Source organism: Eutrema salsugineum, unplaced genomic scaffold (genome assembly GCF_000478725.1).
Source record: "Eutrema salsugineum unplaced genomic scaffold, Eutsalg1_0 scaffold_3, whole genome shotgun sequence".
In the NCBI taxonomy this organism is placed as follows: Eukaryota; Viridiplantae; Streptophyta; class Magnoliopsida; order Brassicales; family Brassicaceae; genus Eutrema; species Eutrema salsugineum.
In genome coordinates this window covers 13,388,856-13,412,844 of record NW_006256756.1, presented here as the reverse complement: position 1 = coordinate 13,412,844, position 23,989 = coordinate 13,388,856, and the positions used below count along the sequence as shown (strand labels likewise).

General features: G+C 41.8%; 2 non-coding genes across 2 annotated transcripts; one reads left to right on the top strand and one right to left on the bottom strand.

Annotated features, from left to right (window-relative positions):
• The first annotated feature begins 6,394 nt into the window (after positions 1-6,394).
• On the top strand, positions 6,395-6,501 carry LOC112085671. Its single transcript, XR_002898971.1, has one exon. It is a non-coding gene; the product is annotated as a small nucleolar RNA R71 (small nucleolar RNA).
• Positions 6,502-23,021: 16,520 nt separating this feature from the next.
• Positions 23,022-23,128, bottom strand: LOC112085861. Its single transcript, XR_002899148.1, has one exon. It is a non-coding gene; the product is annotated as a small nucleolar RNA R71 (small nucleolar RNA).
• Positions 23,129-23,989: the final 861 nt, after the last annotated feature.

Genomic DNA, 23,989 nt, shown 5'->3' with positions numbered 1-23,989 from the left:
CCGTCAGGATCGAGCCGTATGACGTCTGGTGCAGAACCGGAAATATTTTTGTGCTACTGGTCATTCTCTTTCTAACCCGCATGACCAACCCGCAGTAAAGATCCTTCAGCCTGGTTTTATCTTTTCTCATTGCTGCTACCTGGAACCCATTGCAACCAGCTAGCACGACCAAGTCGGAGTAATTTGCGAATGGATGTGCGGTTTGGTTCCTCTTGTTTCTAGGTAGCACAACCATCCCGTAGCTTTTATGACTTAGACAACTCAGGCCTTTCTTTTCCTGCTGCGACCTTTTCTTCATGTTTTCCAGCTAGCACGACCAACTCGAAGGAAATTCTGAATGGATGTGCGGGTTGGTCTTCTTTGTTCCCAGGTAGCACAACCATCCCGCAGGTTTTGTGACTTAGGCAGCTTGGGCACTCTTCTTTTGCTGCGGTTTGGACTCATTCTTCCCAGGTAGCACGACCAACTTGGAGTAAATTGAGAGTTGGGCTGCGAGTTAGGTTCCTTTGTTTCCAGGTAGCACACTTAAGCCGCAGGGTTTGTTACTTAGACATTCTGGCCGTTCCTCTTTTGCTGCGGCTTGGACCTCTTTCACCAGGTAGCACGACCAACTTGGAGTAAATTGAGAGTTGGGCTGCGAGTTAGGTTCCTTTGTTTCCAGGTAGCACGACCAGCCCACAGGTTTCTGGACTTAGACAACTCAGCCATCCCTCTTGTGCTCCGACCTGGGCTCCTTTTTCCTAGCTAGCACACCTAAGCCGCAGCTTTTGTCACTTAAACTCCTCGGCCACTTTTCCATTGCTGCGACCTAGTCTTCATGTTTCCCAGGTAGCACGACCATCTCGGAGTAATTTGAGAGTCTTCATGCGGCCTGGACTCCTCTCTTCTTACCCGCAGCACCAGCTAGCACAGTTTAGGACTTAGACGTTTTGGACTCCTTCTGTTCGGTGCGGCCTAGTCTTCGTGCTTCCAGGTAGCACGCCTAAGCCGGAGTGTTTTGCGGATGGGTGTGCGGGTTGGCTTCTATTGTTTCTAGGCCGCAGCACCAGGTAGCAGAGTTTGGGACTTAGAACTCTTGGCCTGTTCTTCTTCTTTATGCGGCTTGGACTCCTTTTACTAGGTAGCACGCCCAGGCCGGAGTAAATTGCGAGTCCTGCTGCGGCCTGGGCTCTTCCTGATCCAGACCTCACACCTAGGTAGCACTGAGGCGTTCTCCAAGTTTTTCAGTCCTTAAACACTTCCCCCAGCCCTCTCACATGCTCCATTCCATTCATCAATGAGCTATGTCTCCAAAAATCACCTAGAACCTGAGACCAACTCACAAAACCCATCAAAAAGTTCTAAAACATAAAAGAAAAGAGAAGAAATCAAAAGGACTATGTACAAAGATAAGCTTGGGGTGTCTCCCAAGAGCACTTTGTTTAAAGTCTCTAAGTTTGACTTTGGAAACCTGTTTAACAGGCTGGTGGTGGATCAAGAAGGGGAACTGATGTAGCTTACTCCTTCTTTTGTGAAACCAGATAATGCTTAATCCGTTGTCCATTCACCACAAACTCTTGACCATTCTTTCCTTCCAAGACAACAGCTCCATATGGCCTGACTTCAAGAACCTTAAAGGGTCCAGACAATCTAGACTTATGTTTTCCTGGAAACAACTTAAGTCTAGAGTTGAACAGCAACACCAAATCACCATCCTTGAACTCCCTTTTCAGAATCTTTTGATCATGCAAAGCTTTGGTCTTCTCCTTATAGATCTTAGAGCTCTCAAAAGCCTCAAGCCTAATCTCCTCAAGCTCATGGAGTTGCATGACTCTTTTCTCTTAAGCTGTCTTGATATCAAAGTTCAGCAACTTCACAGCCCACATAGCCTTGTATTCCAACTCAACAGGAAGGTGGCAGATCTTCCCATATAGCAGACTGAAAGGTGATGTCCCAATTGGAGTTTTAAAGGCAGTCCTATAAGCCCACAATGCATCATCTAGCCTTTCGCTCCAATCTTTTCTGCTTGAGCTAACAGTTCTCTCAAGAATGGCTTTGATCTGTCTATTAGATACCTCCACCTGGCCACTAGTTTGAGGATGATATGGAGTAGCTATCTTGTGTTTCACTCCATGCTTTCTCAGCAAACCCTCCAAAGTCTTGTTCACAAAATGAGATCCTCCATCAGAGATGACAACCCTTGGAACTCCAAACCTTGGAAAGATAGTGCTCTTGAACAGCTTCACTACAACCTTGGAATCATTGGTAGGGGAAGCAATGGCCTCAACCCATTTGGACACATAGGCCACAGCAACAAGTATATACTGATTCCCATAGGATGAAGTCAATCCCCCAGCAATCAAAGATCTCAACTTCTAGAATGGGGTTTTGAGGCATCTCACTCCTCTTTGATATGTTCCCATGCCTCTGACAGACATCACATGCTGAAACCACCAACTGAGCATCTTTGAACATTGTAGGCCACCAAAACCCACTCTGAAGAACCTTTTCCACAGTCTTGAATGCCCCCATGTGACCTCCAAAAGCAGAACCATGACATTCTTGCAACACAGGTTGCATCTCCTCTTCAGCAAGACACCTTCTATACAGCTGATCCTTGTTCAGAACATAGAGGTAGGGCTCATCCCAATGGTATCTCTGGACATCTCTGAAGAACTTCTTCCTCTTGTAAGCATCTAATTCAGGAGGCTCCACCCCACATGCAAGATAATTCACTATGTCTGCAAACCAAGGCATCCTCCTTTCTTGAATGCTCTCTACTTCCTCAAACTCCAAGTAGGAATGGAGCACCATCAGAGACTCTTCAGGCAAAGCATCATCTATGGGGACCTTTTCTTCAATCCTCAGCCTTGAGAGATGGTCTGCAGCCCCATTCTCAATGCCCTTTTTATCAAGCACTTCCATATCAAACTCTTGGAGCAATAAAACCCATCTTAACAGCCTTGGCTTGGCATCTTTCTTGGTCATCAAATACCTGAGGGCTGCATGATCAGTATATACTATGATTTTTGATCCCACCAGGTAGCTTCTGAACTTATCAAAGGCAAAAACTATTGCCAGCATTTCCTTTTCAGTTGTAACATACTTCTCTTGTGCAGAGTCAAGTGTTCTACTGGCATAGTAGATCACATGCAGCTTCTTGTCTTTCTTTTGCCCAAGCACTGCTCCAACAGAAAATCAGATGCATCTGTCATGACCTCAAAAGGAAGGGACCAGTCTGGTGCCTGAACTATTGGTGCACTAACCAATGCCTCCTTGATCAACTTGAAGGCCTCCTCACATTCAGCATCAAAGATGAAATCCACTTCTTTACACAACAGTCTTGTCAAGGGCCTGGCAATTCTTGAGAAGTCCTTTATGAATCTTCTATAAAACCCTGCATGCCCAAGGAAACTCCTTATCCCTTTAACTGAAGTGGGAGTTTGCAGATTCACCATCACTTCCACATTTGCCCTATCAACCTCTATGCCCTTCTCAGATATCTTGTGTCCAAGAACTATTCCTTCCTGCACCATGAAGTGGCATTTCTCCCAGTTCAACACCAAGTTATGCTGCTCACATCTCTCCAAAACCTGTGACAAATTTGAGAGACAATTCGAGAAGGAGGAGCCATAGACACTAAAGTCATCCATGAACACCTCAACTTTCTCTTCAATAATGTGAGAGAAAATGTGCATCATACATCTTTGAAAAGTGGCCAGTGCATTACATAAACCGAAAGGCATTCTCCTATAAGCATAAGTGCCATAAGGGCAAGTGAATGTGGTTTTCTCTTGGTCTCTTGGATCTATGGGAATTTGAAAAAATCCAGAGTACCCATCGAGAAAACAATAATAAGGATGATTAGCTCGCCTTTCAAGCATTTGATCAATGAATGGTAAAGGGAAATGGTCTTTTCTAGAAGCAGAATTCAATTTCCTATAGTCAATGCACATGCGATGGCCAGTTATGGTTCTTTGAGCTATGAGTTCATCCTTATCGTTTTTAACCACCGTGATCCCACCTTTCTTGGGCACAACATGAACAGGAGACACCCATCTTGAGTCAGAGATTGGGTAAATTATCCCTGCCTCAAGAATTTTTAGTATCTCCTTCTTAACCACTTCCCTAAGGTTGGGGTTAAGTCTTCGTTGATGCTCAATAGAGGACATAGATTGGTCCTCTAGGTGGATCCTGTGGTGCAAATTTCAGGAGAGATCCCTCTAATATCAGCCAAAGAATATCCTATGGCTCTCCTGAACTTTCTTATTTCATTAAGCAATGCACTCTCTTGATCCTCTAATAGGCTATCATTGATGATGACAAGATATGTGGAGTTTAAGCCCAAGAAAGCATACCTGAGCCCTGTTGGTAGAGGCTTGAGCTCAACAGGGGGTGCATCAGCCTCATTCCAATCCTGGTCCAAGCTGCTTTGGCTGGTGTCTGATCTTTTGATTGCAAAGACCTCAGAACCACTTTGTTCCAGCTCCAAAAACCTTGTCTCAGGACCCAGTTCTCTTGCATTGTCCAGATACAGCTTATACCCTTCACTTGCTTCAGCTAAGAGCCCATTGTCTCCTTGTTCTTGAGTTAGAGCAGTTTGAAGAGGATCCTCAGTGTTCAGCTCCTCAAGCAACTCATCAGCCAACTGATCCATTGTCTCCACATAGAAACATTGACCTTCAATGGTGGGTTTCTTCATCATCTCATTCACATCAAACTTGAGCTTTTCAGACCCAAGTTGAAGCTCTATTATCCCACCTCTCACATCAATAATAGCTCCTGCAGTTGCTAAGAATGGCCTGCCCAAGATAAGAGGATCTACTGGTTCCTCATCCATTTCCAGCACAACAAAATCTGTTGGAACCTCAAAACCACCAATCTTAACAGGTAGATCTTCCAACATACCAACAGGCAATCTAACTGATCTATCTGCAAGGATAAGAGAAATCCTTGCAGGTTTGAAGACTCTAAAGCCCAGCTTCTTTGCTATGGAGAATGGCATCAAGCTGACTGATGCTCCTAGATCACAAAGACATCCAGAGAATAGAAGAGGTCCAATGGCACAAGGGAGTGTGAAGCTCCCTGGATCAGTTAACTTCCTTGGAATGGACTTCTTCTGAATGATAGCACTGCATTCATGACTTAGTACTACCATGCCTTGAAGCTCTTTTGTCTTGTTCAGAATGGCATCCTTCAACAACTTCCCCATCTTTGGCATCATTAAGAATGCATCAATGAGAGGCATTGTGAGTGGTGTCTCCTTGAGTGCCTTCTCAAATACAGCTCTTGCCTTGTCCACTAGTTGCTTCTTGAATCTCCCTGGAAATGGGAGCTTCGGTTGGTATGGAGGTGGTGGCACATATTCTTTTTCTGGTTCTGGTTCCTTTGCTACCTCTTTACCCTTTTCTGTCCTTAGTTTCTCAGCAACTTGATCCTCTTTTAAGGCTGCCTCCGCCTTAGTTTGATCATTGTCCCCAATGATCACATTGTTGTTCTCAATACCAGGCAACTCTTTTCCATTCCTCAGTGTAATGGCCTTGGCATATTCCTTGGGGTTGGGTTCTGGTTTTCCAGGTAGGTGACCTTGGTTCCGTGAGCTTGATGCCTGGTTTTGCTTCAGTTCCTTGATTTCCTGCTGCATAGCTGCGTTCTGGCTTGCAAAAATCTGTTGACCCTGAAGTAGTTGTTGCAGAATACCAACCATATCTGTACCCATCTGTGGCTGTTGTTGAACCGTTGGTGGCTGATATTGTTGTTGAACAGGCGCTTGCTGTTGGAACTGTGGTGGACCAAACCCTGGTGGTGCCTTTTGCTGCTGTGAACTGAAACTAGGACCCTGAAATGGTTGCTGTTGCTGACCAAACCTTGATTCTGAGCAAACTGATTCTTTGGTTGAAAAGATCCTTGAAAGTTGTTCTTGGGAACAAAGTTCTGTGGAGCTTGAGAATTGGGATACACCTGGTCTTGTGGGTTAGCTACATTGGTGTTCCTGTAAGAAAGGTTTGGATTGGCATTACCATACGGATATCTCTGGAACCTCTGATTCCCAATGTAGTTAAGTTCCTCTTGGGTGAGACCCTCTTCACTTATGTTCTCAAAGATTTGAGATGGTTCCTCATACTCTCCAACAAAATGCATTGGCTTGTGAGTTACCAACTTCAACTTGTCTAATTCATTTCTCAACTCCTTAACTTCCCTAGTGAGCCTCTGTTCTGAGCTTGAACCTTCAGACCTATTTGATCTGTCATAGTCTTCACCATAAGTATCATTGCTCAATGCTAAGTTCTCCACTAGCTCTAAAGCAGCATGTATCTCTTTACCCAGAAAGTTCCCATTGGAAGCAGTATCCAGCTGGTTTCTAATCTTGGGAAGAGCTCCTCTATAAAGTTTGCTGAGAAGAGAAGCCTCACTAAACCCATGGTGTGGGCATTGGTTTGTGTAGCTCCTGAATCTCTCATAGGCTTCACCAAAATTCTCATTGCTGTGTTGAGTGAAGCTAGAGATTTGGTTCCTCAGTTTTGCAGTTCTTGAGGTGGAGAAGAACTTAGATTGAAAAGCATGCTTGCATTGCTCCCCGGTTTGAATGGAGCCCCTTGGAAGATTCTTCTCCCATTGATGAGCTTTGTCACCAAGACTGAATGTGAATAGTCTTAGCTTGAAGCTGTCCTCAGAAACTCCATTAATTTTTGTCAGATCACACACCTTATCAAACTGGTCCAAGTGTTCCAAGGGATCTTCCATTGCTAACCCATGGAACTTTTAGTTCTGGACCATATTCAGCAATGATGCCTTCACTTCAAAGTTGTTGTTTTGCACAGGTGGTGCCTGAATACCAGCTCCATACTGATGAGCATTTGCCCTGTCATTCTCTCCAACATAGACTTGGGGTTGCTCATATCTTCTTTGTTGGTGTTGGAAGGGCTGGGGTTGGTGGTGCACTTGTTGTCTTTGCTGAACATTGGCCTGATGCCTCTGTTGATGAGCTTGAGCTTGTCCCTGGTGGACATAAGCTTGTTGATGGTGCATCTGTTCCTGATGAACATTACCCTGATGAAGCCCTTGACCAACTCCATTACCAGCTCCATTACCCTGAGCCTGTTGCTCATGAACTGGTTGTTCTATGTCTACCACGTGTTCTCCTTGTTCTGCCATCTCAGCCTGATCAATCTGTCTACCACGTCTGTCCCTTCTCCTCCTTGGTACCAAAAGTTTGATGTTGTCGTTGAGAGGGAAAGGTGGACCACAGCTTCTTGATCTAGACCTGGTGTTCATACACCTGAAATCACAAACAGAACTTGAAAGTAATCAGTAATAACAAGAAAGTAAGCACTTGATCTCAAGAATAGATCAGAGCTTAATGCTAAACAAACCACAATTTGGCAACGGCGCCAATTGATAACTAAGAGTTTTCAAGGCTCTTTATAGAGGTTATCAATCCCCTTGTCAAAGTAGCACAAAGAGGTTTATCAATCCAGATGTGGTGTTAGACACTAAACTATGTGATCAAGTTCTTAATTCAAGCAAACAAGAGTGGTTTTGATTATCTAAAGACAACTACAAACTTAAACAGGATTAAAGACTAATGAAATGATTAAAAAAGAACTAAAGAATGACAAATGATGGGAATATGATATGATGGAGGCATGAGTTTCTAGACATGATAGTTGGTTAGGGTGCCTTGGTGCTAAACTAGAAATGCTAATGACAATGATGATACATGATTCAAATGATTAAGAACTCTAATCTAGGTTGATCCTCTCATGAAGGTATCAACCCTTATACTAATCCTTTTTCAAACCAAATTCCCATTTGTGAAATATGAATCAATATGCATCAATAAACAGTTCTTAATGATCATTCAAGCAATTAACAATACATCATCATGCAGGAAATGCTTAAACCTCTAATACAGCTCTTTCAGGAATTTCATCAAACACTTTTGGTGCATGAAATTCCCAGAATCTAGATCTCAAGTGATGTGCAAGGATCTAGCATAGAGAACAGCTGTTTAGAGAGATGAATCAATGAATCTAGCCCTAAGCACTCCTAATCTAACACTTTAGCACCCTAACCTATACATCTAGAACCTCATTAAGGTGACTACTCACTAATCATACTAATCTCTCTTAAACCTTTGCAAGTTGAGAAGATTAGCATGATTAATGATGAGAAATGGAGATGGAGATGATAGATTAAGAAGAAAGCAGCTTTAAACACAAAAATCTCTTAAACTCTCTTGATTAAAGGGCCAAAAATCGATATTTCTCTTCTTGGTGGAGTCTTTTTCACAAAAGAGGCAAGAGACAAAGGGAATAAAGCTTAGTTCTCTCCCAAAAAAACCCTAAAAAGTATTTATATCTTTCTAAAAACGAACCGGGTCAACCCGGAACAAACCGGGTCCTGACCCGGCTTTAATGGATAAAGTGGGAATTACTGCGGGTATGTCCAGTATGTCCCAGGTAGCACGCCCAAGTCGCAGTAGATGAAGAACCTGTCTTGTGAGGCTTAAATCGTCTTGTCTAAGCTGCATGCCCAAGTAGGAGTGATTTGCGAGTTTTGCTGCGGCTTAATCTTCTTCTTCTTCAACTCGCAGGACCACGGCGGTTTCTGGGGAGTGTACAAACTCTGCGGTTTGGTTTCCATTGTACTCAGGTCGCAGGCTCAAGTCGGAGTAAATTGCGAGTGATCGTGCGGCTTGGTTTCAGGCGCGGCCAACTCGCATGCCAAAGTCGCACGATTGTGGACTTAGCAATTTTCTTGCTCGGGAGCCTCAGACCTCATCCAGTGATAGCTTACCCGCAATGCTCAACTCGCAGCATCAGCTTTCAGGCATTCATCTTCAGGCCTGCGGGTTAACCAAGTCGCAAGACCATCTCGCAGCATTCAGAGCAGCTTGGACCACTTCTCATTCCGCAGAGTGTAACTTCCACGAAACTTGTCGGAATTGAGTGATTCCGGTTGTAGAAGACAGAGGACTCATTTACCTCCAACTTTGGTGAAGGAAGATTCGGTGCTTGGGAAGTGGAAGGCTTCCTGGAGGGCACATCTTTGCAGTGCATTTACACGAACAGAGAGTGGCGTCTAGACATGTGTCCATTCCGGAGACCGTATCTTCCTGCTCCTTGCTCCGAATTGAATGATCTCAGACGTTCTCGAAAGAAGACTCAATTGTCTCGGATTCGCATGAAGGCCTGGAAGTACACCGTCCTTCGCATTCTTCAGAGCTCATCGGCTTGGTCCAAAACAGCAGCGAGACAGGGGTTTCTTCCGACGAGCTTAACTCTCTGCTCACGCGTCCGAATTCCGGGATTCCACTTGATATGAAACCGTGCTCCAATCCTCTCCAACTTCTATGAAGCACCCGCCATCTGAATCGGACCGAAAAGCTCCCCAGACAGGCGATTTCGGAAACGTGTCTGCACCCGGAGATTTTGGCCGAGAGATGCTTTAACCGGTACGCGTTTTGGCCGATGAAATCTACCCGTGGTACGTGTTTTGGCCGGTAAAATCTTTCCTGGTACGCGAGAATGGCCGTGAAAAACCCTCCTGGTCAGCGAGAATGGCCGATTACCTCCAAAGACTCCATTTTGCCACTTTTCAAGCTTTGATCACCATTCCACCTCCTGGAATCATCTTTTCAGCTCCAAATGCACCTGATAAACACTCAAAACATGCAAAGACTCGTTGGGACCTGATGCATCTCCTAAGTTCTAAAACAAACCCTAATGACCTAAAATGCATGGAATAAAACATGATTTAGAATGAATTATGCAACCTAAATGATGCAAATTATGAACATATCAAGAACGTTTTCCTGCTTTGCTGTTGTATGGGACAGCTTCTGTGAAGAAATATTTGTCGGTATTAGCAAATGAAATCCTTCGGTTTTGGCAGTCCATTATAGCTCAGGAAGTTGCTAGAAAAGACAATCCGAGAATCACTGTATGTGCTGCTTCCCTTGTTTCGACAATGTAGAAGTCGACAGGCACGATGCAATCTCCAATTCTCAAAGGAATGTCATGAGCTATTCTTGAGGTGTTGCATTGGAATCATCAGCTAGAATAATATTTGCTCTAGTCCTGCGCAGGTGCTTAATAACAAGTCTCGAAGCAATGGCCTTGGACATCATGTTAAGACAAGCTCCAAAATCACAAAATACATCTTTAAACATTTCACCTTTCATGGAACAAGAGATGAGAAACTGACCTACAGTCTTGACCTTATGGAGAGTTCGAACTTTTCTTTCTCTGTAAGCGTTGGCTGGTGTTTCAAACGCAGAATAGGACTCACAAAAGAAAGCTGCAGCGTCGTATTCAATGATTGAATCGATGTATGGCATATTTATCTTGCTGCATTTCGGGTCTTCTTGGATTGAAGAGTCATCTGAATCCTCAACACATTCCATTGCCATCATACAAGGTAATGATTCCTGCCAATCCGTTTCTTCATCTGAAACTTAGTTTCTTTCTTCCTGAGTTGCTTTTTTAGGTGCTGGAGGTTGAAGTTGGGCCAGAAGATGTATTATCTTTCTATCAAATCCCGGAGGCGAATCTGAACGACCAATCCCTGCGGTCAGAGGCCTCGCGACCACGGGAAAAGGAGCCTTGGCCGCGGTCAGAATGGTCGCACCCGCGGCTCCGAATGTCAACTGCTCATAGTTTGCTTCCTCTTTCTCGTACTTGGTACGAACCTCTTCAGCCTCTTTCTTGGGTAAACTAGCATCATTTGAACTCATACCGGGGTGTTGTTGTGCATCTTCACCAGGATCTTTGGGAGATTTCTTAGAAAATCTCACAATTGGCTCAATGTTGGGCATCTGTTCCATTCTTGCATCAATCTCCCGTGCTTTGAGCTCGAGTTTGTTCTGCCTGTGCTCGATATCCTGCAACTCTTCGTCTGTCTTCTCTCTATACCAGGATGCGAATTCTCTAACTTCTTTGATCTCCTGCTTCGATTCGACAATATCACTTGAGTTTTGTATGATGTCATACCCTTGTCTTGTCTACTCTGCTGCGACTTTGTTGATCATCCCAGCTAGTGTTTGTGCGTCTTTGTGGGTTTGTTCTTCCAGAACTTGAACATGATTGGCCAGATCATCAAATTTTCTGTTGAACTCTTCAAAGATTGAATCAATTCTCTTGAGCAGGGTGTTTTCGGTAAGAATCTGCTGATCAAGGAACTGGTTTATCATTCCTTCGAGACGTTCCAAACGTCTGCTGATCCTCAAGTTGTCCTCATGCTGATTAGGGTTCTGCAGTGGAGGATGATAGGCGTGTGGCTCGAAATAGGTCGGAGGAGGACCATAAGGATCTTCCCGGCGTCGAACAGGCTCTCTGCGCCGCTAGTATGGATGATTTGGCTGGCTGTATAGATCCATGTAGCTAAGATCTCGGGCTTGATGTTCTTCTCTGCGTCTGGTGGCTTGAGGAGTGTTGTAAAAACCTCCCTTACAGTAGGGATTTCGATTTATAGGGTCCATTGCTTCTGGAATAGAAACAAAAAGAACCAAAAAATGGAAATATGCAGAAAAGGGTTCTAGAGTCGATTTACCAACCTTTCTTAGGGTGTTGTGGAAAAGAAAACGCGGGCCTTCCCCGGCAACGGTGCCAAAAATTTGATGTGTCTGCTGTTGTGAGGGTGTCAAGTTTTACCCTAAATGAAATCAATAGCCACAAGTGCACAGCTGATCGATTGTAGTACTTAGAGATCGAATCCACAGGGAAGGAGGATCTTTCCTGCAAAGGCCTTCGAAAGAAATATAAAGTAAGGAATTCTAGAACCAGGCGATTTTTATAAGGGTTTTGGTGATGTCTTTAAAACGTAAAAACTAATCTTAACGAGAAAATACGAGAATTAAAATGACCTGATAAGTAAACTTAACGAAATCGACTAAAAACAAGAAAAATGGATAAACCTGATTGCTTAAGTGAGAATTGATTAAGAGAATGAAAATGATGAACTAAAGCTTGAAATAAAATCGGTGTAAATCTATAGAAAAGAGGGTGCTGGGTTTCAGGGAAGTGTTCTCTAGGGTATGAACGATTCAAAACATTGCTAGAGAGTAAATTTGATAAGATCTTAGCTTAAACTTTTCGAACTAGAGTCACGGACGTATGAATACGCCACTGTCGTGATCATAGACAACTATCATTCTCAACCCTAACCAGTAGGTTTCCACTCTGGCCCTGGAAGAGAAGAGATGCATTATGTTTAAGACTCGTCAGCATTCATAAATCGCCCATAGGTACGTTTCCACTCCTATGTTTTTTTTGTTCTCCCAAACTAGATCTGACACCGGATGAACACTTTCGTGTCACCAAGCATGTGGATCAGATTGTAGTTCATGACGCTACTCTCATGCAGTAAAAGTAAATTCAGAAGAAAAAGTTCTAAGATTTAGCTTCAATAGCTCATGGAATCCTCATCGAACATATGTATCCCCATCAAAAATCCTTAGACCCAACAATTAAACTACTCAGACATAATGAACGAAATCAAAAACATAGTATTAAAAAGTAGAGCAATAATCGAAATTGAAAAAGAAAGAATAAGGGTTCAAGAGACAAATCTCTCTCTCCCCAAAAGCTAAAAATCAAAAAGTATTCTAAAACAATAAGAGCATATGAGGTGATACGAATTAGGGTTCCAAAAACATGTATTTATAGTGCTCAAGACATCTCTAGGGTTTCACTTAGGGTTTCTCCAAATAAGGGAATAATTTTGGGCTTCAGAAATGGGCCTTCGAGTTCGGAGTTGGCTGGCCGCGGTCGGGATGTGCGTGGCCGCAGGGAATGGATGGTTGGCCGCGGTCGGGAAGCTTCTGACCGTGGTGAAATGGCTGTTGGCCACGGGTGGAAATGCTTGCCGGCTGGTTTACGGGACATCTTGCTCTTCGCGTATCTTTTGATTGAACCGTTGGATTGCAAAGCTGTAAAGTGTGCTGGAAAGCTGATACTTCCATCTTTTTTAGATCTCCAAATTCGAGCTGGATCTGACGTTGAGAAGGCCTTGAATCGGGGGTGAACTTCTCACGGTTTGACTCTGAGCTGAAAATCTGGTCTTCTATCTATTTTGTTAAACTTTTCCCTAAGTTTCCTGAAAAGAGTCTTGGAACTACAAATACTAGAAAAACATAATAAAAGTACTTGAAAGCAGTAAAAACATAGAAAAAATATTTCAAAACGATCCATAAATGTGGTGAAAATACGGTGTTATCAATAATGCTAAAAACTCAATCGAAGGTCAAAGGAGACTGAACCCTAATCTCATTAATGTTGTCAAGAAGGAGATTATGAAGCTTTTAGAAGCTGGAATAATATTTCCTATCTCAGATAGCACTTGGGTAAGTCGAGTTCATGTTGTCCCGAAGAAAGGAGGAGTCACTGTCATTGAAAACGATAAAGATGAAATGATCGCTACAAGAACAGTCAATGGACATCGTATGTGCATCGATTACCAGAAACTGAACGCATCAACTAGGAAAGATCATTTTACACTTCCCTTCATAGATCAAATGCTATAAAGGTTAGCTAATCACTCCTACTATTGCTTCCTTGATGGATACTCCAGATTTTTCCAAATTCCTATTCGACCAGAAGATCAAGAAAAAACGACATTCACTTGTCCAAATGGCACGTTCGCTTACCGATGTATTCCTTTTAGATCGTGTAATGCACCTGCTACCTTCCAACGGTGCATGATGTCTACAATCTCATGACAAAGCAAAAATCGAAGTCATGACAAGCCTACAATCTCCCACAAACGTAAAAGGCATCCATAGTTTCTTAGGACACGCAGGATTCTATAAGCGTTTCATAAACAAGTTTGCTTTGCAAGGAAACGAACTTCGAGTTCGATGATAAGTGCTTAGCCACATTTCATAAGATAAAAGAAGCTCTTGTCTCCGCTTCAGTTGTGCAAGCACCTGGTTGGGAACTCCCATTCAAAATCATGTGCGATGCAAGTGACTATGCAGTCGGAGCAGTGCTTGGCCAACGAAAAGATAAGAAACTGCATGTAATCTACTACGCAAGCAGAACTCTAGATGAAGCTCAATGCATTTATGCAACAACAGAGAAAGAACTTCTAGCTGTCGTATTTTCATTTGAGAAATTCCGTTCTTATCTCGTAGGATCTAAGGTTATAGTACATACTGATCATGCTGCAATCAAGTATCTAATGTCTAAGAAAGACGCCAAACCGAGGCTGATAAGATGGATCCTCCTGCTGCAAGAATTCAACATCAAAATTCGAGATCGGAAAGGAGCAGATAATGGAGTTGCAGACCATCTTTCAAGAATCCGAGTTGAAGAAAGATTGTCTTTAAATGATAGTTTGCCGGAAGAAAACATCTATGCAATAGATACTACCCCCACCAATGCCAATACCGCACCACCAAGGCAACTCATGCGAAGATCAGATGCTTTCAACACCCCATGGTTTAGGAACATAGCGAATTACCTAGCAGCTGATGTAGAACCACCACAATTTTTCGGTTATAGGAAGAAAAAGTTTCTGAAAGACATAAGACATTGTTTTTGGGATGAACCCTATCTCTACAAGAGATGTGCTGATGGGTTATTCCGAAGATGCGTGGCTGAAGAAGAGATGGAAGGAATTTTATTCGGATGCCATAGCTCGTATTACGCAGGACATTTCGCAACTTTCAAAACTGCTTCAAAGATCTTACAAGCAGGTTTTTGGTGGCCTACTTTGTTTAAAGATACTCAAGCTTATATATCGCGATGCGATAAATGCCAAAGGATGGGCAACATAAGCAAAAGGAATGAGATGGCTCAAAATTTTATTCTTGAAGTCGAAATTTTTGATGTCTGGGGAATAGACTTTATGGGACAGTTTCCTACTTCTTTCAGAAACCAATACATCTAAGTAGCAGTAAACTATGTCTCTCAGTGAGTTGAAGCAGTCGCTAGTCCTACCAATGATGCAAAAGTCGTCATGAAGCTGTTTAAGTCTGTAATATTCCCGTGTTTTGTAGTTCCTAGAGTTGTGATAAGCGACAGAGGATCGCATTTCATCAACAAGGTTTTCAGGAATCTTCTTAGAAATAATAGAGTTACGCATAAAGTTGCTTCTCTATACCATCCCCAAACCAGTGGTCAAGTAGAGATCTCAAAAATAGAGAAATCAAGTCGATTTTGCAGAAAATAACTGCAGTTCATCGCAAGGATTGGTCTACCAAGCTTGACGATGCATTTTGGGCGTACCAAACAGCATTTAAGACGCCATTAGGAACAACACCATTCAACCTAATTTACGGAAAAGCATGTCACCTTCCAGTAGAACTCGAGTATAAGGCCCAATGGGTTATCAAGGAGATGAACATGAATTCAAAAACAGCTGGAGAAAGAAGACTACTTCAAATTCACGAGTTAGAAGAAATCCGACACAATGCTTACGAAAGCTCGAAGATCTACAAAGAGAAGACTAAAGCATATCATGATAAGAAGATTATTCATTGAACTTTTGCTCCTAACGATAAAATTCTTCTTTTCAATTCTTGTCTTAAGCTTTTTCCAGGAAAATTACGTTCAAGGTGGTCTGGACCGTTCACGATAAAGGAAGTCAAACCATACAGAGCCATTGTCATATGGGACAAAACCGGCAACTCATTTACAGTGAATGGAAAGCGTGTAAAGCCATATCTGGCAGAAGAAAGAGAAGACGAGAGAGAAGTGATGCTTTTGATTGATCCACCTTCGGCCAATGATGAGATCAAGGAGTGTCATGACCCCGGATAAGCCTAATCGAGAAAACAATGTCAAGCCAACGACTTGAAACAAACGCTTAGTGGGAGGCAACCCACTCGGTATCTTATTTATTTCCCTTTGACCTTTATTTAATATTTCCATTGCTTTGTGTCTGTTTCATTTAATTTCAGGTTTTTACTAAGGAAGAGCAAACACAAAAACCGAGCAGCATTTTACAGCACGATAAGTACTCTTAAACATTTCAACTTTTATTTTTCTTTACCATTCTTTCCAAGATTTATCACACTGAAGACAGTGTGAAATAAGTCTGGGGGAGGATGTTCATCCGTTATTAACGAAATTCGATTTGTTTTGAGTTTATTTTGGACACATAAAATTTTTTCTAAAAAAGGGTTTTTCCAAATGTTTTTCAAAATATTTTTCAAAACTTTTTTCATAAATTTTTTCGAAAATCGTTTTCAAAAAGTTTTTCTTGAAATTTTTTAAACCAGGAACACAATAAACATTACTATGATGATTTAGACCAGTGTGCTTCTACGCTATTTCCTCATTTTTTGCTATCTTGTGATTTAGTTCTAGACTAGGCAGTAGCTAGAGTACTTGCATTGCGAACTCCCACCAGAGGACTTCTATTCTTGGAGATTCTTTCTGACAGGATATACTAGCTCATTTTATCTGAATTTTGACTTAATTTTCTCATTAAAGCGTTAGATCAGGGAAACAAATCATACATTCAGGACTCTTTTATCCTTTTACCACTCTTTGTTGATCCTGAATGGCTAGTTTATCTTAGCTAGTTCCCCACCAAACCTAACCTCTTTCAAACCACATGCACTCTTGTTGTTCATTGTCCTATATGCAGATATGTGCAAAAACGTCGGAGAGAAAGAGGATCAACGCGGTTTTGAGTCACTGAAGATGAAGACCTGCGATTTCATTGGAACAATTCAACAAAAGGAGAAAATTCAGTTTGCCTTGAAAAATTTCAAAATCTTGGTACAATTTCGTCCCTTAGACTCACTTTCTATAAAAGGTTGTTTCCTCATTATGAAAAAAAAACAAAAAAACCGTAAAAGAAAAGAAAAAAAAAATAGAAGGGAAAGGAAATTTAAAGCCTTAGAGAGTCTAGGAGGATCAATTTTTATACTTGAGGCAAGCTTGAATCTGATTATTTGGAGTTTTGGAGATCATCTTTAAAATTCCCAGAAAAGATCTAAGTCTGGGGGAACAGCTGTTTACAACAAAGGAGGAAGATTATGCAACAACATTTGGCAAAGGAGAAGTGACTGAAAATCTGTGGTCACCAACAGGTCCATCTCTCTCATGCAGTTTTGCATAATATCTTGCATCCTCCAGATTATTCAGATAACCGGAAACACTTAACTCCACCACCTAAATAGCCCTTAATGCCAAATGGCGTCTACCCTGAATAATGACTTTGATGAGAATTCACTATTACACTTAATGAATGTAAAGAGCTAATTGACTGGAAGTTAGATCTAAGTGTGTAGATTTTCGCATGACGGATTAACAGACTAGTTTTTCTTGTGTTTTGGTGAGAATTTCCTAGATTAGATCCAAATAGATGTTTCATGACAAGTTATGGTTTAGAAGGACGGTCACTGAGATATTGTTTAGTTCCTGTGATTTTTAAAAGTCTTTCCTGACTTGATATGAGTTTGTTTGATGACAAATAAAAAGGTAAGTCTGGGGGAGTTGATAATACTGTATTTTGACCACTTTTATGGATCATAATAATGTCTTATGCAAGTGTTTTAACTCTGTTTTCAATGTTTTAGAGTTTCAAAAGACTTTTCAGGAAACTTGGGCAAAAGATATGCAAATTGGAACAAATGAGCAATTTTGGATAAATGCAGACCGTCAGAAGTATGGCAAGCGATGAAGATCTTCTCACGTCTGATCACCCCCCCCCCCCGCCCCAAAATTTGTGACAACATAGAGGATACAACCAGCTTTCTAGTGCACTGGGTTTGGAGACAATCCAACGGTTAGATCTTCAAATACACCAGATGCAATAAAGACAGAAAATGCAGTTCCGGAAGAGAGCTTCAGCCGGGACCGCGGTGAAGCCTCATTTCCCTGCGGGTGAAGCACCGCAACCGCGGCCAGTAGTTGTTCACTTCCCAGACGACCTAATTAAAGCCCAAGTCGATTCCCTTTATTATTTTTGAAGCCCTAAGTGTCCAGGACAACTCCAAAAGCTATAAATACCCTCTTTAAGTCATTCTAAAGGGAGAGGATCGAAAGAGAGACAAACTTAGAGAGAGAGATAGAGATTTTCGTGTGAGAAACCCTAGGAGGCCGCCGCCTTTGAAGGAGGAGCTGTCGAGGAGAGCATCATCGCGCCTCCATCTGCGATTCCGTTCTTCATTCTTCTTCCCTGTTTTTTTTAATTTCCTGCAATTTTCAATATTCTATGATGCTTTGTTACAATATGTTTCAGTAGTTTCCCCAGTTGGATTTAAAGGGATTTTTCAAAGGGAATTTTGTGTGTCTTCTTCTATGAATTGATAGATTTAGGATTTATAATTTTCTATATTTTCTTGGTTTGCCTTTGATTTTACTGCATGATTCTTTGCTGGCCACTTAGAAGCCGATCTGATATGATATGTTGCGAAAGCTTTCATTGATTGTCTGAAATAGGGTGAAACGAGCAATGATTCATAGGAGTGGAAACCTACCTATAGTTGAGTTGTGAATGTTGATGAGTCTACTCACTTCCAGGATCAGAGTGGAAACCTACTGATCAGGGTTGCGAGAGATAGTTGTTTAGTGCTGCGAAAGTAGTGCTGCTCAGTATCACATCAATAAGTGACGGGATTGACTTGAGCTTTATTTGGGTCTCTCGGGCCATAAAACATGTCTAGCTGCGGTCGTGGCCTCAGCTCTGCTCTAGGACTACATCATATATCTTTTTTCCATTGGGAATATCTGAAGATCTAACCGTTGGATTGTCTCCAAACCAATTGCATTAGATAGCTGGTAGTCTACTATATGTTGTCTCAAATTTTGGGGATGATCGGATGGTGGGAAGATATTCATCTCTTGCCATACTTCTGATAGTCTGAATTTATCCAAAATTGTTCATTTGCTCCAAATTGCACTTCTTTAGTCTAAGTTTCCAAAAAAGTATTTTAAAACTCTGAAACATGGATATCACTTAAAAATATTTGAAAACAGAGTTAAAATATTTGCATAAGACTTTGAATCAATCCATAAAAGTGATCAAAATATGGTGTTATCAACAAACGCAGGAGTTTAGAGATTGCCTTCTTGATGCTTCAGATACGGATTTAACGTTCAGGGGATGTTCTTTTACCTGGTGGAATAAGATAAGGGTGATTCCAAGTGCAAAGAAGCTTGACACGATTCTTGTAAAAGACCTGTGGGATTTTCAATTCCCCTTGGCATATGGCATTTTTGGTGAGCCAGATTTCTCAGACCACTCTTCTGCACGTATTGTTCTGAACCCACTGCAGTAGTGGCTGAAGAAGCCTTTCAAGTCCTTTATTGCTTTCTCCAAAATGTTGAGTCCAAAATGTTGATTTTGTTCTTTGGGTTTTTTATCATTGGTATTCCCTTAACACGGTGGGATCTGCTATGTTCTGAGTTTCTCACAAGCTCAAGGCTCTTAAGAATCCTATTATAAACTTTTGCAAATCTAATTACTCTAACTTGGAAAAGAGAACTGGGGCAGCACATGAAACACTAATCAGGATACAGAGTGAGCTGTTTTCGGATCCTCTCCTAGTAATGCGGACCGGGAGTTTGAGGCAAACAGAAAGTGGCAGATTTTGGTTAGAACTGAAGAGAGGACATTACCGCATCCCTGGGTTATGAATGTTCAGCCGTGCAGAGAGGTAGCCTGGAGAAAGATTTCTCGGCCCTAGAGATCAAAAATGCCTTTTTCTCCCTTCCTAGTGATATGTTCACAACTTGCATCATTTATATTGCATTTTAGAGTCCAAATCATGTCTTATCTCATGCAATTTAGGTCCTTAAGCATTGATTTAGACCTTAGGGTTTGCATTAGGTCCCAATGAGTCTTTGCATGGTTTGGAGTCTTTATCAGGTGCTTTTGAGGATGTTTGGAGCAGAAGATATTTGATCCAGAGTTGAAACGGTGAAGAAAAAGGTCAAAAATGGTGAAAATGGCTTAAAGGAATTTCTTGGCAAAAACATGTACTGGATGGATCAGTTTTCTCGGCCAAAAATGCTATCTGGTGAATTTCTCTCGACCAAAGTCAGTATTGGGTGAAGACGCTATCGGGTGAAATTTTATGCTGAGACGGTGATTATTTCTCAGCTAAAAAGCTTACCGCGGGAAGGATTTCTCGGTTAAAATCTGTTTGCACCAGCGCACATCAAAGATTGCCAATCCGGAGCTTCCGGTCCGAATCAGTTGTCGGGATCTTCATCCAAGTGAGATGATCGAGTCAGGGTTCCAGAACAGTTGGAATTACTGAATTCGAAGCAGTGAGCAAAGACTTAAGTTCACCTTTAGACACACCTGTCTCGCATGCATTTTAAGCCTATCCAATGAACTTCAAAGATTACATGGGACGATTCCTTTCCAGTCCGATTCAGTCTCCGGTGCCTTCATCAAGATTCATGGTCTTTGAGTTTTCTTTCTAGAAATCCTGAGATCATCCGATTTGGAAATGTGGCTTGAGAGATATCGTCACCGGAGTGAACACGGGTCTAGGAGCTGTTTTCTTACCATTCCAATGCGATGCAAAGATGAGCGGTCCGAGGAGCCTTCCACTTCCTAAGTGCCAATGTTTTCTGCATAAAAGTTTGAGATGAATGAGTGATCTTTCTTGTGGAGTTGGTTTCAAGTCGTTTGGAGTTATGTGCTGAAAGTTATTGCGATCAGGATACAAGCGGGTCGATACAAGCTTCAACAGTTGCGATTTGTTCTAAGTATTTTAGCAGGCATCAGTGTCGTTCCCTCGACATTGCCTAAGCCGAGGCCTAGTCTCCGAACTTTTGGTCCAGACCTCGTGCTAACCCCTCGGTGTATCAAGACCAAGGCACACATGCTAAAGAAATGGAGCTGAAAATTACTAAGTGTTGAAGCTGAGCATCTATGCGACTTGGCTTGAGATTTGTCTAAGTGTGAAACTAGACCTCGGCTTCAACCCCTCGGCATTGCACGTTGGACCCCATCTTCCTTGTCCCCTCGACCAAAGCCTCTTGGTGTACACACACCGAGGTGAATCTCACCAAAGCAAAGTGCTCAAAGCCTCAAGCGAAGTCCACGGCTTGCCTATACCATGGTGCAAGGTTGTCGAATGAAAGCATCAAGACCTCGACCTGACCCCACGGTGTATCTATGCCGAGGTCCCTTGCCACAAACCCAGATCAAGAACAAAGCCGTTCTAACGGGTGCACGAGAAGATGAATCAAAGACTAGGGTTCATGCAGGTTCTTGGTGGGTTCTTCATGAGTTCTTGGTGAATCCTTCATATTTGACTCAGCAATACTGAGCCCCTTGACATCAATCCCTCGGCTTCAGTCTCTCACTCACCAAGGTGTCCACCCAACGATCCAACAAAACCGGTTCAGTACCCGGTTTGTTCCGGGCTGACCCGCATCACTTAGCTTTACTATATATAGTTTTAAGGACTAAAACCCTACTTAACTTATCTCTTATCTTATCCTTGAGAACTTGCCTCTTTGGTGAAAACTTGTCTCTTTAATCAGATATCTCGTTTTTTAATCAAATATCTTGTTCTTTTAATTTCTTTCCATCATTTTAAAGCTTCTAATCATGTCTAGCATCACTTCTTGCAAAAGATTAAGTGTGCTCTTCATGATTAGTGAGTAGTTTCGCTATTAAGGTCTTAGATAGGTAGATTAGGGTGCTGAAATGCTAGATTAGCGAGTTTAGGTTCTAGATCTGCATCATTCATTCTCTAACAAACCGATCTCTATGTTAGATCCTTGAACATCACATGTGGTCTAGATCAAAGATATATTCTCGCATCAAAAGTGTTTGTAGAAATGTCTGAACCAAGTTTGTTAGAGGTTTAAGAGTCTTTCTTCATGATAATGATAGTTTGTTCTCTTAAATGACTTATTGAACTGATTTTTAATGTTTGCTGATTCATGCTTCTCAAAAGGGATTTTGGTTTGAAAGAGGATTAGCATAGAAGTTTAATGCCTTCATGAGAGGATTATTCTATTTAATGAGTTCATGTTAAATGAAGCTGCTTGATCATTGGTTCATTAACTTGCTGTTTAGTGTGGAAAGCACCCTAGTTCATTATCCTACTTAAGACCTTTGCCTCATCATTCCATTCACAACCGCTTATCTCTCTTGCTTACTTATATGCTTATTTGCATCTGTCTTTAGTTTAAATTCTTATCTTCGTTCATTTTCTTGCTTTTTAAGTAGTCTACACACCAAAACCATTTCTAGTTTGACTTGACTTAATATTCCAAAACCCAAAACCAAAATCCAAACCTGTTTAGTTCTAATCTGATTTAAGCATTGGCGTGAATTCGTACTGAAACAACTAAGTCTAAGTGGATCGATACCCTAAGTACTACAGCGCACATCTGTGCACTTGCAGACATTTAGGGGTTATAAATTTAAAACCTGAAGCTTAGTAAAACCGACCAACCCCGTTTAAACCCCGTTTACAACAGCATCAAGTTTTTGGCGCCGTTGCCGGGGACTTTTGATTTGTTTTGTTGCGAATCCCAGATTAAATCCATTAGAACACTTGTTTACTTTTACTTTTTCTTTTGAATTTTTTCAGGTTTCTCTACAATGGGAGACCCGAAACATGTTTTCGGGACTCTTGGTGATCCACCATATCGTGTGGATGGTGATGCAAGCGACAATGACCTGACTGATGATGAGTTTGAAGAACCGAACTATGATGACAATGAGCTAATCGGATCGGCAAAACATGAAGATGATGAACTGATTGAAATTTTTGATTCACTCGAGAAGTTCATGGGAGATCAAAGAGCTATTTAACCAGCCTTACCAGAGGATGACAAAACCGAAATTAAGGTACCCTATATCCACTTCGGTCAACAAAATCAATTCTACGGTTATTCATCCGAACACCCAATGGACCATATCGTGACGTTCGAAGAATTATGTGCAACCATTACAGCAAATGGGGATTACCACAAGTGTAGTATTTTCCCATTCTCTTTGAGAGACAATGCCAGCAAATGGCTAAAATCTTTAGAACCTGCTTCACTAAAAACGTGGACAGCGTGTAGAAAGGCTTTCCTAAATCGTTTTTACACTAGAAATCGTTCCAATCTCTTAAGGAACAAGATACGAACTTTAAACAAAAAGAAGATGAAGATCTTTTAGATACTCGGGAGAGGTTTAGGGAATACCAAAGAGATTGTCCACATCACGGATATACCGATGAATACCTGATGGGTATCTTCTATTGAGACATAAATCTAGAGTTACAACACTCTTTCGACACAGCAAGTAATGCAGACTTCTTAACTAGATCTGTAGAAGATGCTCGTGTTTTCATCAACAATCTTGCAAACAGCATCCGTAATCAAGCAACGTTTGGAAATTCTGCACTTCCTGAGAAGAAAGAAGAGATTTCGGAAGTCATAAAGTGTCTCCATCACATAATGAGTCAACTTGGATTGCAACAACCAAACAAGACAAAAAATACGTGTAATTTTGATGATTGGAACAACCCAATGGATTCTTATGATCAAGAGATGATGAACACTGCAGAAGTCTATCAAATTCAAGATTTTCCCTTCGTACCTGATCACCGCGGGTCCATCCTTTTGGATCGCGGGAAACCATGGTTTCACCACGGTTGTGTTTCACCGGACCGCGGCCAAGACCCATTTTGCCACAGTCACGAGCTTTACGACCGCGGTAAACCGTCTTCCGAACCAATCATGGCTGTTCAATCTGATCCAATCACCTATCCTAGTTTTCCCTCTTCTGAAGCTGAAAACCTAAACAAAAGAATTATAGAGCTTGAAAAAACTAGGTCAGGAAATTAGTGATCTTAGTTCCGAAATGAAAGAGATGCAGAAAGATTTCAATGAAAAATTTTCCAAACTCCATTGTCTAATGATCAAAAATAAGTCTAAGAACATAGATAATTCTGAAGAGGAGCCAAGTGAAAATTCTTTCGAAAGCTCAAGCGAAGCCGACCCCTCCGATCATGTGAAAGCCATCACACTTAGGAGTGGTCTAGCTTACAAAGAGGCTGGATTTCCTAAAGATCATGAAGGTGAGGAAA